General features: G+C 47.1%; 1 long non-coding RNA gene across 1 annotated transcript; it reads left to right on the top strand.

Annotated features, from left to right (window-relative positions):
* Positions 1-11,942: 11,942 nt before the first annotated feature.
* LOC120042906 lies at positions 11,943-13,703 on the top strand. Its single transcript, XR_005476258.1, has 3 exons — positions 11,943-12,121; positions 12,916-13,046; positions 13,614-13,703. It is a non-coding gene; the product is annotated as an uncharacterized LOC120042906 (long non-coding RNA).
* The last annotated feature ends 308 nt before the right edge of the window (positions 13,704-14,011 follow it).

Here is a 14,011-nt window from a genome sequence, read left to right as displayed (position 1 = left end):
TGGGTGGGGTTATATCCTTCCTGTTTGGCCCTGTCCGGGGGTATCTTCGGATGGGGCCACAGTGTCTCCTGACCGCTCCTGTCTCAGCCTCCAGTATTTATGCTGCAGTAGTTTATGTGTCGGGGGGCTAGGGTCAGTTGGTTATACCTGGAGTACTTCTCCTGTCTTATCCAGTGTCCTGTGTGAATTTAAGTATGCTCTCTCTAATTCTTTCGTTCTCTCTTTCTTTCTCTCTCTCTGAGAACCTGAGCCCTAGAACCATACGTCACGGCAAACCGGGAATGACGACTCCTTGCTGTCCCCAGTCCACCTGGCCTTGCTGCTGTTCCAGTTTCAACTGCTCTGCCTGCGGTTATGGAACCCCTACCTGTCCCAGACCTGCTGCTTTCAACTCTTAATGATCGGCTATGAAAAGCCAACTGACATTTATTCCTGATTATTATTTGACCATGCTTGTCATTTATGAACATTTTGAAAATCTTGGCTCTCTCTAATTCTCTCCTTCTCTCTTTCTTTCTCTCTCTCGGAGGATCTGAGCCCTAGGACCATACGTCAGGACTACCGGGCATGATGACTCCTTGCTGTCTCCTTGCTGTCCCCAGTCCGCCTGGCCTTGCTGCTATTCCAGTTTCAACTGTTCTGCCTGCGGTTACGGAACCCCTACCTGTCCCAGACCTGCTGTTTTCAACTCTTAATGATCGGCTATGAAAAGCCAACTGACATTTATTCCTGATTATTATTTGACCATGCTTGTCATTCATGAACATTTTGAAAATCTTGGCTCTCTCTAATTTTCTCCTTCTCTCTTTCTTTCTCTCTCTCGGAGGACCTGAGCCCTAGGACCATACGTCAGGACTACCTGGCATGATGACTCCTTGCTGTCCCCAGTCCACCTGGCCTTGCTGCTATTCCAGTTTCAACTGTTCTGCCTGCGGTTATGGAACCGCCACCTGTCCCAGACCTGCTATTTTCAACTCTTAATGATCGGCTATGAAAAGCCAACTGAAAATTATTCATGATTATTATTTGACCATGCTTGTCACTTATGAACATTTTGAACATCTTGGCATAGTTCTGTTATAATCTCCACCCGGCACAGCCAGAAGAGGACTGGCCACCCCTCATAGCCTGGTTCCTCTCTAGGTTTCTTCCTAGGTTTTGGCCTTTCTAGGGAGTTTTTCCTAGCCACCGTGCTTCTACACCTGCATTGCTTGCTGTTTGGGGTTTTAGGCTGGGTTTCTGTACAGCACTTCGAGATATTAGCTGATGTACGAAGGGCTATATAAAATAAACTTGATTGATAACCTACCTAGAGAACCCGGTGCAGATGATAGCGGAGATGATAGCGGAGATGAAAGCGATGACTCCAGCAGTGGAATCAGGGCTAAAGTACCTACAGAACCCGGTGCAGATGATAGCGGAGATGAAAGCAACACAAGTTCCTCCAGTGACTCTGTTCACACTAGAGATGATGACAAGGAGGACTGTCACAATTCTGTACCCAAACATGTCGCGGAAAGGGTATCCTCTCCAGTCAAACATAGTGTACCTATCAAACAAAAAAGTACCAGAGTGGCTGGAGTCCAACAAGACCCTGATACTGAACCATGTGTATCTGCTGAACCAGAGTACCAGTATACAGAGGATGCTGCCTGTTCTGGGACGGTATGCACTGTGCCTAATTCCCCCACCACAGATGACACAGAGCCTGTGTCGGCCCCAGCCGGGGCGACCTCTGCTGAGACGCAGACCCAGGAGCCAGACTCTGATGAGACTCAGGCCAATGATGTAGTGTCTGCTGAGACTGTGTCTGCAGAGACTCAGACCCCAGACTCTGATGTGACTCAGGCCAATGATGTAGTGTCTGCTGAGACTGTGTCTGCAGAGACTCAGACCCCAGACTCTGATGAGACTCAGGCCAATGATGTAGTGTCTGCTGAGACTGTGTCTGCAGAGACTCAGACCCCAGACTCTGATGAGACTCAGGCCAATGATGTAGTGTCTGCTGAGACTGTGTCTGCAGAGACTCAGACCCCAGACTCTGATGAGACTCAGGCCAATGATGTAGTGTCTGCTGAGACTGTGTCTGCAGAGACTCAGACCCCAGACTCTGATGAGACACAGACCGAGGAGCCAGACTCTGATGAGACTCAGGCCAATGATGTAGTGTCTGCTGTCTGCTGAGACTGTGTCTGCAGAGACTCAGACCCCAGAATCTGCTGAGAGACAGACCAAGGAGCCAGACTCTGATGAGACTCAGACCAAGGAGCCAGACTCTGATGAGACTCAGACCAAGGAGCCAGACTCTGATGAGACTCAGACCAAGGAGCCAGACTCTGATGAGACTCAGACCAAGGAGCCAGACTCTGATGAGACTCAGACCAAGGAGGTAGTGTCTGCTGTACCCAAGCCGCAGTCTACAACTGAACCATCGTTCCAACAACCTATTGGTGAAACATGTGAAATGTCTCACAATGTGCCTGAATGTAGAGTTGACCATGCAATTGTATTAGCTGCGCCTGGGTATCAAGATAGGGCTGATGAAGTTGTCTCTGCGACAGAGCACGTAAACAGGGCCGATGTGCTACCTCAAAGGAGCTTCAGACTGCCGTGGATAGCATCACAGCCATGTCTGGGTGTGATACATCAGAGGAGCTTCAGACTGCCGTGGATAGCATCACAGCCATGTCTGGGTGTGATACATCAAAGGAGCTTCAGACTGCCATGGATAGCATCACAGCCATGTCTGGGTGTGATACATCAGAGGAGGTTACTGCTGCCGTGGATAGCATCACAGCCATGTCTGGGTGTGATACATCAGAGGAGGTTACTGCTGCCGTGGATAGCATCACAGCCATGTCTGGGTGTGATACATCAGAGGAGGTTACTGCTGCCCTGGATAGCATCACAGCCATGTCTGGGTGTGATACATCAGAGGAGGTTACTGCTGCCCTGGATAGCATCACAGCCATGTCTGGGTGTGATACATCAGAGGAGGTTACTGCTGCCGTGGATAACATCACAGCCATGTCTGGGTGTGATACATCAGAGGAGGTTACTGCTGCCCTGGATAGCATCACAGCCATGTCTGGGTGTGATACATCAGAGGAGGTTACTGCTGCCGTGGATAGCATCACAGCCATGTCTGGGTGTGATACATCAGAGGAGGTTACTGCTGCCGTGGATAGCATCACAGCCATGTCTGGGTGTGATACATCAGAGGAGGTTACTGCTGTCCTGGATAGCATCACAGCCATGTCTGGGTGTGATACATCAGAGGAGGTTACTGCTGCCGTGGATAGCATCACAGCCATGTCTGGGTGTGATACATCAGAGGAGGTTACTGCTGCCGTGGATAGCATCACAGCCATGTCTGGGTGTGATACATCAGAGGAGGTTACTGCTGCCCTGGATAGCATCACAGCCATGTCTGGGTGTGATACATCAGAGGAGGTTACTGCTGCCGTGGATAGCATCACAGCCATGTCTGGGTGTGATAAATCAGAGGAGGTTACTGCTGCCTTGGATAGCATCACAGCCATGTCTGGGTGTGATACACCAGAGGAGGTTACTGCTGTCGTGGATAGCATCACAGCCATGTCTGGATGTGATACATCAGAGGAGGTTGCTGCTGCCGTGGATAGCATCACAGCCATGTCTGGGTGTGATACATCAGAGGAGGTTACTGCTGCCCTGGATAGCATCACAGCCATGTCTGGGTGTGATACATCAGAGGAGGTTACTGCTGTCCTGGATAGCATCACAGCCATGTCTGGGTGTGATACATCAGAGGAGGTTACTGCTGTCCTGGATAGCATCACAGCCATGTCTGGGTGTGATACATCAGAGGAGGTTACTGCTGTCCTGGATAGCATCACAGCCATGTCTGGGTGTGATACATCAGAGGAGGTTACTGCTGCCGTGGATAGCATCACAGCCATGTCTGGGTGTGATACATCAGAGGAGGTTACTGCTGTCCTGGATAGCATCACAGCCATGTCTGGGTGTGATACATCAGAGGAGCTTCAGACTGCCGTGGATAGCATCACAGCCATGTCTGGGTGTGATACATCAGAGGAGCTTCAGACTGCCGTGGATAGCATCACAGCCATGTCTGGGTGTGATACATCAGAGGAGGTTACTGCTGTCCTGGATAGCATCACAGCCATGTCTGGGTGTGATACATCAGAGGAGGTTACTGCTGTCCTGGATAGCATCACAGCCATGTCTGGGTGTGATACATCAGAGGAGGTTACTGCTGTCCTGGATAGCATCACAGCCATGTCTGGGTGTGATACATCAGAGGAGGTTACTGCTGCCGTGGATAGCATCACAGCCATGTCTGGGTGTGATACATCAGAGGAGGTTACTGCTGCCGTGGATAGCATCACAGCCATGTCTGGGTGTGATACATCAGAGGAGGTTACTGCTGCCGTGGATAGCATCACAGCCATGTCTGGGTGTGATACATCAGAGGAGGTTACTGCTGCCGTGGATAGCATCACAGCCATGTCTGGGTGTGATACATCAGAGGAGGTTACTGCTGCCGTGGATAGCATCACAGCCATGTCTGGGTGTGATACATCAGAGGAGGTTACTGCTGCCCTGGATAGCATCACAGCCATGTCTGGGTGTGATACATCAGAGGAGGTTACTGCTGCCGTGGATAGCATCACAGCCATGTCTGGGTGTGATACATCAGAGGAGGTTACTGCTGCCGTGGATAGCATCACAGCCATGTCTGGGTGTGATACATCAGAGGAGGTTACTGCTGTCCTGGATAGCATCACAGCCATGTCTGGGTGTGATACATCAGAGGAGGTTACTGCTGTCCTGGATAGCATCACAGCCATGTCTGGGTGTGATACATCAGAGGAGGTTACTGCTGTCCTGGATAGCATCACAGCCATGTCTGGGTGTGATACATCAGAGGAGGTTACTGCTGCCGTGGATAGCATCACAGCCATGTCTGGGTGTGATACATCAGAGGAGGTTACTGCTGTCCTGGATAGCATCACAGCCATGTCTGGGTGTGATACATCAGAGGAGCTTCAGACTGCCGTGGATAGCATCACAGCCATGTCTGGGTGTGATACATCAGAGGAGCTTCAGACTGCCGTGGATAGCATCACAGCCATGTCTGGGTGTGATACATCAGAGGAGGTTACTGCTGTCCTGGATAGCATCACAGCCATGTCTGGGTGTGATACATCAGAGGAGGTTACTGCTGTCCTGGATAGCATCACAGCCATGTCTGGGTGTGATACATCAGAGGAGGTTACTGCTGTCCTGGATAGCATCACAGCCATGTCTGGGTGTGATACATCAGAGGAGGTTACTGCTGCCGTGGATAGCATCACAGCCATGTCTGGGTGTGATACATCAGAGGAGGTTACTGCTGCCGTGGATAGCATCACAGCCATGTCTGGGTGTGATACATCAGAGGAGGTTACTGCTGCCGTGGATAGCATCACAGCCATGTCTGGGTGTGATACATCAGAGGAGGTTACTGCTGCCGTGGATAGCATCACAGCCATGTCTGGGTGTGATACATCAGAGGAGGTTACTGCTGCCGTGGATAGCATCACAGCCATGTCTGGGTGTGATACATCAGAGGAGGTTACTGCTGCCGTGGATAGCATCACAGCCATGTCTGGGTGTGATACATCAGAGGAGGTTACTGCTGCCGTGGATAGCATCACAGCCATGTCTGGGTGTGATACATCAGAGGAGGTTACTGCTGTCCTGGATAGCATCACAGCCATGTCTGGGTGTGATACATCAGAGGAGGTTACTGCTGTCCTGGATAGCATCACAGCCATGTCTGGGTGTGATACATCAGAGGAGGTTACTGCTGTCCTGGATAGCATCACAGCCATGTCTGGGTGTGATACATCAGAGGAGGTTACTGCTGCCGTGGATAGCATCACAGCCATGTCTGGGTGTGATACATCAGAGGAGGTTACTGCTGTCCTGGATAGCATCACAGCCATGTCTGGGTGTGATACATCAGAGGAGGTTACTGCTGCCGTGGATAGCATCACAGCCATGTCTGGGTGTGATACATCAGAGGAGGTTACTGCTGCCCTGGATAGCATGACATGTGTCACGTAAGTGTAACTATTACACACATTGTGTTATTACTGAATAGTAATCTATTGTCTTTGGGTAGAGGGGTGACTTGTTTCTGCCTTGTGTTATTACTGAATGGTAATCTATTGCCTTTGGGTAGAGGGGTGACTTGTTTCTGCCTTGTGTTATTACTGAATAGTAATGTATTGCCTTTGGGTAGAGGGGTGACTTGTTTCTGCCTTGTGTTATTACTGAATAGTAATCTATTGCCTTTGGGTAGAGGGGTGACTTGTTTCTGCCTTGTGTTATTACTGAATAGTAATCTATTGCCTTTGGGTAGAGGGGTGACTTGTTTCTGCCTTGTGTTATTACTGAATAGTAATCTATTGCCTTTGGGTAGAGGGGTGACTTGTTTCTGCCTTGTGTTATTACTGAATAGTAATGTATTGCCTTTGGGTAGAGGGGTGACTTGTTTCCGCCTTGTGTTATTACTGAATAGTAATCTATTGCCTTTGGGTAGAGGGGTGACTTGTTTCCGCCTTGTGTTACAGGGGTACCGAGAGAGCTCCGGATGATATGCTAACCGATGTGGAATATGCAAACGCCTTTCTAGACAGTGAAGTGTCCCAAGCATCCGAGCCACATTTCAGTAGGCCACAGTGGAACGTTGACTCTTGTCCAGGTTCAATATTTTCTGCCACAACCGATCCCCTTCCCACTATGATACCACCTTCAAGCGCCATCTCTAATGTGGTAACCCAGCCTACAGATGTGGAACTCAGCACCTTCAACGCCTGTATTGGTGACATGGCCCCTCTCGGGTACCCAGAGAACTCCATGGCTGCTCTTGAGAGGGTCTGTGGTGAATATGTCTTTCAACAACAACAGCCGGCACAGCCTCTAGAGCCCCAGCAGGTTGAGGTGCATCTGGAAACGTTTCATCAAGTGCTGCAGCAGGAGGCCCGGGTCCTACATCCCCAACAACCAGCATCTCAAGTGCCTGAAACTCCACAGCAGACTGTTGATATACGAGGGTTCAACGTGTGCAAACCCAAGCCAGTGACATCTTTACAGTCGCAAAGGACATTGTTCCCCACACCACCACAATCCGAAGCAGCTGTCACCTATGAAGAATCCGTGCCTGGTCCCAGACGATATAACCTGTACAGCGACGGGGCTACCGTGTCGTCCATTGCGATGATAATCCCTGTGATGAAACAGTTGATTATATGCGCCACGTGTAAAAAGAAGTTCAACAGAGCGTTCATCTGTAACAACTACTTGATTCTGCTGAACAGGCCCGTGCAATGTGCTTGGGGCTGTGTATTGTGCAGACTGTGTTACAGTGAACAAAGTGGTTGTCGCCTACACAATATATCGTCCACAAGGAGAGAGAGAGAGAGAGAGAGAGAGAGAGAGAGAGAGTGAGAGAGAGAGAGAGAGAGAGAGAGGGGGGGGGAGAGATAGAGGAGAGAGAGAGAGAGAGACAGAGAGAGAGAGAGAGAGAGTGAGAGAGAGAGAGAGAGAGAGAGAGAGGGGGGGAGAGATAGAGGAGAGAGAGACAGAGAGAGAGAGACAGAGAGAGAGAGACAGAGAGAGACAGAGAGAGAGAGAGAGAGAGAGAGAGAGAGAGAGAGAGAGAGAGAGAGAGAGAGAGAGAGAGAGAGAGAGAGAGAGAGAGAGAGAGAGAGAGAGAGAGAGAGAGAGAGAGAGAGAGAGAGAGAGAGAGAGAGAGAGAGAGAGAGAGAGAGAGAGAGAGAGAGAGAGAGAGAGTGAGACAGAGAGAGAGAGAGAGAGAGAGAGAGGGGGGGAGAGAGAGAGAGAGAGAGGGGGGGAGAGGGAGAGAGAGAGAGATAGAGAGAGACAGAGAGAGAGAGACAGAGAGAGAGAGAGAGAGAGAGAGAGAGAGAGAGAGAGAGAGAGAGAGAGAGAGAGAGAGAGAGAGAGAGAGAGAGAGAGAGAGAGAGAGAGAGAGAGAGAGAGAGAGTGAGACAGAGAGACAGAGAGAGATAAATAGAGAGAGAGATACCACTCTAAGCACCACACCCTTGCCAATTTTCCCTGCTCTGGAGAATGTAGGAGACTGGGATCTGGAACTCAACATAGATGATAAGTTCAAGACTGACAAGGAGGTCAACGTCCATGTGCAGCTGATTATGAATGAGGAGCAATCCTCTGGAGTTGACACCCTGCCAAGAGGTATGTATATTACCATGTGCAGCTGATTATGAATGAGGAGCAATCCTCTGGAGTTGACACCCTGCCAAGAGGTATGTATATTACCATGTGCAGCTGATTATGAATGAGGAGCAATCCTCTGGAGTTGACACCCTGCCAAGAGGTATGTATATTACCATGTGCAGCTGATTATGAATGAGGAGCAATCCTCTGGAGTTGACACCCTGCGAAGAGGTATGTATATTACCATGTGCAGCTGATTATGAATGAGGACCAATCCTCTGGAGTTGACACCCTGCCAAGAGGTATGTATATTACCATGTGCAGCTGATTATGAATGAGGACCAATCCTCTGGAGTTGACACCCTGCCAAGAGGTATGTATATTACCATGTGCAGCTGATTATGAATGAGGAGCAATCCTCTGGAGTTGACACCCTGCCAAGAGGTATGTATATTACCATGTGCAGCTGATTATGAATGAGGAGCAATCCTCTGGAGTTGACACCCTGCCAAGAGGTATGTATATTACCATGTGCAGCTGATTATGAATGAGGAGCAATCCTCTGGAGTTGACACCCTGCGAAGAGGTATGTATATTACCATGTGCAGCTGATTATGAATGAGGACCAATCCTCTGGAGTTGACACCCTGCGAAGAGGTATGTATATTACCATGTGCAGCTGATTATGAATGAGGAGCAATCCTCTGGAGTTGACACCCTGTGAAGAGGTATGTATATTTCCATGTATAGATATATCTGTCTATGTCTATGTTATACTACAATGACGAGCCCTGATCATGTAGCTGGACTGACAGTGTTCTCTTCCCGCGCAGCGTTCAACCATCTCATCACAGTGAATGACACCATGTCCTTCAGGTACTGGGTAAGCAAAGCAATGCCAGAAGAGGTGGCCTACAGATATGTCTGTATCCCTCATGTACCTGGGTTCTGGGATCACGTTGTGGTGGGAACCCGTCCCCTTCCCAGAACGGAGAAGCTGATCGGACCTGATGACTCCTTACCGAGATTGTTCAATGTGTCACTTGGGTCCTACAGGTTTCATTGGTGCTGTTTTGTCTTGAAGAAACAGATCATTTTGACTATGTGGTGCACTTTGTTGCCCAGGAGAGGGCAGTCTAAGGTAGTCACAGTTGTTGACAACACACTGAGAAACCTCACCTCGAGCATAGAGTTTAGAAGAATGGTATTCTATCTTTGTAGGTGGTTTACAGCTCTGTATGTGTCACCACAAGACAGGCGGCTTAACCTTGTGTTAGATTGTAAACCCAGTGAAGGTGCTACTTTGCTACTTTGGTCCATGTCATAGCTTTGTTGGCTTCCAGGATTGGGATGGAAACAGTAACACCTCACCTGGCCCAGCAACGGGCCAAAGATGATAGCAATTACTGTTTCAATGGTAGGAATGCCAATAACATGTTCACATGCCCCTCAGATGGTAATTCAGGAGGTAATTACATCGATATTGTTGAGGAGTTTAGCTCCTACCACAACAGTGGCGATGATGTTATTGGTCTCACTCACATGTCCACAACCACAGAGTGTTACAGCTTCCTTTAAAGTAGAGCAATGATGTTTGTATAGTGTTACCTCAGCCTACAAGAGTCTACATGTGGGACCGTGTGGTGACATGATGCCTAAAGGTTATTTTAGGTCTTGTTTGACAATGGGCCCTGACTGATAAAAATTAATATGGTGATGTTCTCAATGTCACATGTTTACGATTTTATACCTTACTTTAATTGACCATATTACACCTGGGTAATGTGTATAGCCTTTTGTATCAGCCAACCTTATATATCTATTGCCTTGAAATAAAATATGTCTTGCATATACATATATCTTGGTTGTGTTTATTTGAAAGATGACAGCGACACCACATTTTGAAAGACAATTGATGTGACAGTAATTGAGAATGAACTGCCTATGATCGGGTGCACATCTATGTGGATTACTCAGTAGACACTGGTTCTGTGTTGCATTCCCAGCCTTAGTTCTACGCGGCCAGGGTCCGTTATCACCGCCAGAGGAAATCAGAAGCTATTTCATTCAGCACAGGGATCTATCTGTGTACTGTCTATTTAGAACTTACAAAGGAAGGTGCTACTCGCCTCCCTATGTCAGTGAATCTGCTGGTCTTTCCATGTGATAGGGTAGTGGGGTATATGGTGTCTAGCCAATGGTACGTGTAATGTCTTACTACCAACCATGTGCTAGTGACAGTTCCACATCACGTCTGTGGTCACGTCGATGGCTTTGCGTTTGAGATTGGAGAGCTTAACCACACGTGCCTGAACCTTGGTATCACTGTCGTCGTCGCTGTCCTCATCGTCGCTGTCGTCCTGGTAGTAGTGGTAATAACCACCACCTCGGTTTAGGTTGCTCAGGGTTGTTAGCCTGTCTCAGCCTGTTGCTACACAGACAACATAAGGCTCTGAACAGCATCCAGACCATGCTGGAGGCTCGGCTCATAAGCTGCGCACTTTGTAAGTATACGGGAAAGCACGTTGGTATCGTTAACCAGACATCAAACGCTTGATAGTACAGACACCTTGGGCTATCCGATAGGACAGTGCAGGGAGATGACGAGAGCTACTACGAGCGGGTCCAGAGAGCATCTTTTCCGTTGCGAGAAGGAGCTTGCCGAAGCCGCTCTGGAAGACAGAGGGAGCTCCTACGTATTAGACATCTTCAGAAAACGTGAGTCATCGTGAAAGGGTTCAGTGTGACAATGTGGACTACGAGCGTTACGGGTTGATCCCTATCCATCGGGACGTCAACTCCTAGGCTTACGTAAGTAAGGGTTTGGAAGTAAGCATTTCAAGGTAATGCCTACACCTGTTGTGTTTGATGCAGTTGACAAATACAATTTGATTTAATTTCATTTTAACTCTGCGTTTAATACACTTTATGTTGGTGTTTCTTTTATTTTGGCAGATACAGTACATGTACTGTATGTCTTTTTGATAGTTATTTTTGTAGAAACTATTGATCCTCTTTGGCTAAATTATGCTCTGTTGTATTTTAAACATTGAGAGCGGGCTCCTGTGGTTGGATTAAAAAAATGATAATAATTGTAAAAAGTATTTATTTTGTATTTGTTTTGCCCCTTGGGCCCCCTACGGGCTTGGTCCCAGCTCCTGAATCACACATTTTACTAGTCACATTTATTTATTATGCAGTTTATATATTTTTATTAATCAATTAATTAAACAAGTGGCCCCCCTACCTCCTCTCCTCCCCATCTGACAAATAACAAAGTGTCCGCAGCAGCAGGCCTCTACACTCATTGAGAGTGGGCTCCTGAATGCCCCTGTGGTTGGCGGTTGCAGTAAAAAATAAATATATACTACATACTGTATATTTTTTTATTTCTCCGGGGCCCAGGGGCAATAGCCCAGGTAAGCCAGCCCTTCCTATGTCAGAAAATAGCCAAGGCCTATTGACCTTATTCCTATGTGTTTCTGGATCAATCAATACAATTTCTGAATCCTTAAAATGTACATTTTGGTGTCTTGAAGTTTCCTATGACCTATAGGCCGAGGGAAATGCATTCATTTTGCAATGTATTAGCCTGTTTCTTAGGTCTATAGAATATTTACTACACAACTGAAATATCAACATCAGTCATGTCGATTTGTATAGGATTCCAGCGCCTTGACAGATGCACACACACCACTGTGGTGACACGTCCCCTATATGACTATCTCTGTCCCCACGTTGTGATTGCCCCTCCCCCACTCCACTTTACCGCGCAGAGCCAGAGAGGGAAAATCACTTTCATCTGGAGAAGCTCGTCCGTTAACACCGGGCGGCCCATCTGCAGGTCCCCGCTGTTCCTAAAAGAAAGGTGAGCAATATCATATTTTCAACAATTGAAATGATATGGAAAGTTATTTTCATGCTGTAGTACAATTCCACCACCATAAATCGTTGTATTGGTTTATGAACTATGTTAGCCTAGTTAGCTTGTTTGTTGCTAGTGCTAATGTTAGCTCACTATCTAGCTAAGGCACTAGTGAGCCAATTTTGTTGACATTTGGGCGGGTAGCTTGATTAGTTAACATAACTGTTGATAAAGAGACTGATATTTTATGGCTAGCTATTTCAGTCAATTCTATCAGTGTGGTTATAAGTAACATGCATAGACAGCTAAATGGGACACGTGATCCCCATAGATGAACTTGAGTAGGTAGCAGTTTGATAACATTAGATGGTGTTAGTTTAGCGAGCTAAAGTTGGCTGGCTGGAAACCAGGTGTTGTGCACCCCACCTTGCATCTCATAGCAGAGTGGAAGAGGGAAAGTCACATATGGAATTTTTTACTGCTTCTAACGTGCTTGTTTTGTAGTCATCTAACAAACATACATTATGTCTCTTATAAATTGTAGGTTAAGCCATGAATGTTGATTGTCTGACAGCCTTGGTATATAGTTAAGCAGTAAAGCACAAGGAAAGGTTGAGGACTGTTCTTACGTAAGAGGCAACGCGGAGTGCCTGCCTGGTTACAGCCCTTAACCTTGGTATATTGGCCATATACCACAAACCCCCGAGGTGCCTTATTTCTTAAATATACCACAGTTTCAGCCAATCAACATCCAGGACCCAAACTACCCAGTTTATAATGTCTGCTTTATTCCACAGATTAAGGATTTGAGTTGGCCTGACGGAGAGATCTTCCAGGCGACTCCGGCCCATGGAGGATGCAGAGCATCACATCAGATCAAACATTGATAAACCAGTACTTTACCAGCGTTTTATCAATATCTTTAAAGGTAAGGTGAAGATTGAATATATTTCTGACAGTCCTAAATATGACAGCTATGAATTAGATGAATCAGATGTACATTTTAGAGGTTAGTGGGAAACAGTGAATTGGGATATATGGGCACAGTCACCCAGGAAAAAAGGTTTAAAGGAATAGCTTGCCATGTCTTTGTATTATGGTCATAGGATTCTTAAAGGTCCACTACAGTCACACGATGCTCCATCTGAAATCTCCTTCCACCTGAAAAGGCCCACCTTGAAAACCAATCATTGGTTTAGAAGACAAAGTAAGAGTGACAACTGAATCTAGCCTCTTGAAAGACAGAGCAGCGCATCCCCCTCCCTAAACCCCCTGCTGCACACCTGAACCTCATTTTGATTGGCAGTGATATGTGTGAGATCACTTTTAGACAGTGTGAGGTCATTTTATGAGAACAGTTGTTTTTGGAGAAGCTTGGCAAGTTGAATGGGGTGATCATGTGACCGGAGTGGACCTCCAGACAGTGATTATTCTCTGTAATATTTGACAAGCACAATGCAATATCTCCTAATGTTTGTATTTTGTGTCTGCTAAGGACGGGGAGTTTTTGCCACTGAATTCATATCCAAAGGAGACTTTGTTGTGGAGTACCGAGGTGAACTGCTTACACAACAGGAGGGCGAGGTTCGAGCTGATCAGTACAATGATTCTGCAAAGGTGTTTCTTTTCGATTTCCAATGGAAAGGAAGAACATGGTGGTAAGTAGGATTGATGAGAACAAAATAAACATATTAATGCCTTTTGAGATCTAAAAAAAGCAACAACATTAAAATGGAGACAGACATTTAAATGGTTGGTGGCACAATATGCACTGTAGGCCTATCTGAGGCCCAGATACTAATTTGACCTTGTCCCTGACCTAAACAGTAAGGAACAATATTAGTCTTCAAACCAACTGGTTCGCTATCAGAGCATCTGCACTCCTTTTTTAAA

Source organism: Salvelinus namaycush, unplaced genomic scaffold (assembly GCF_016432855.1).
Source record: "Salvelinus namaycush isolate Seneca unplaced genomic scaffold, SaNama_1.0 Scaffold8, whole genome shotgun sequence".
Taxonomy (NCBI): domain Eukaryota; kingdom Metazoa; phylum Chordata; class Actinopteri; order Salmoniformes; family Salmonidae; genus Salvelinus; species Salvelinus namaycush.
Note: the sequence above shows the minus strand (reverse complement) of the source record. Positions and strands in the feature narration are given on the sequence as shown.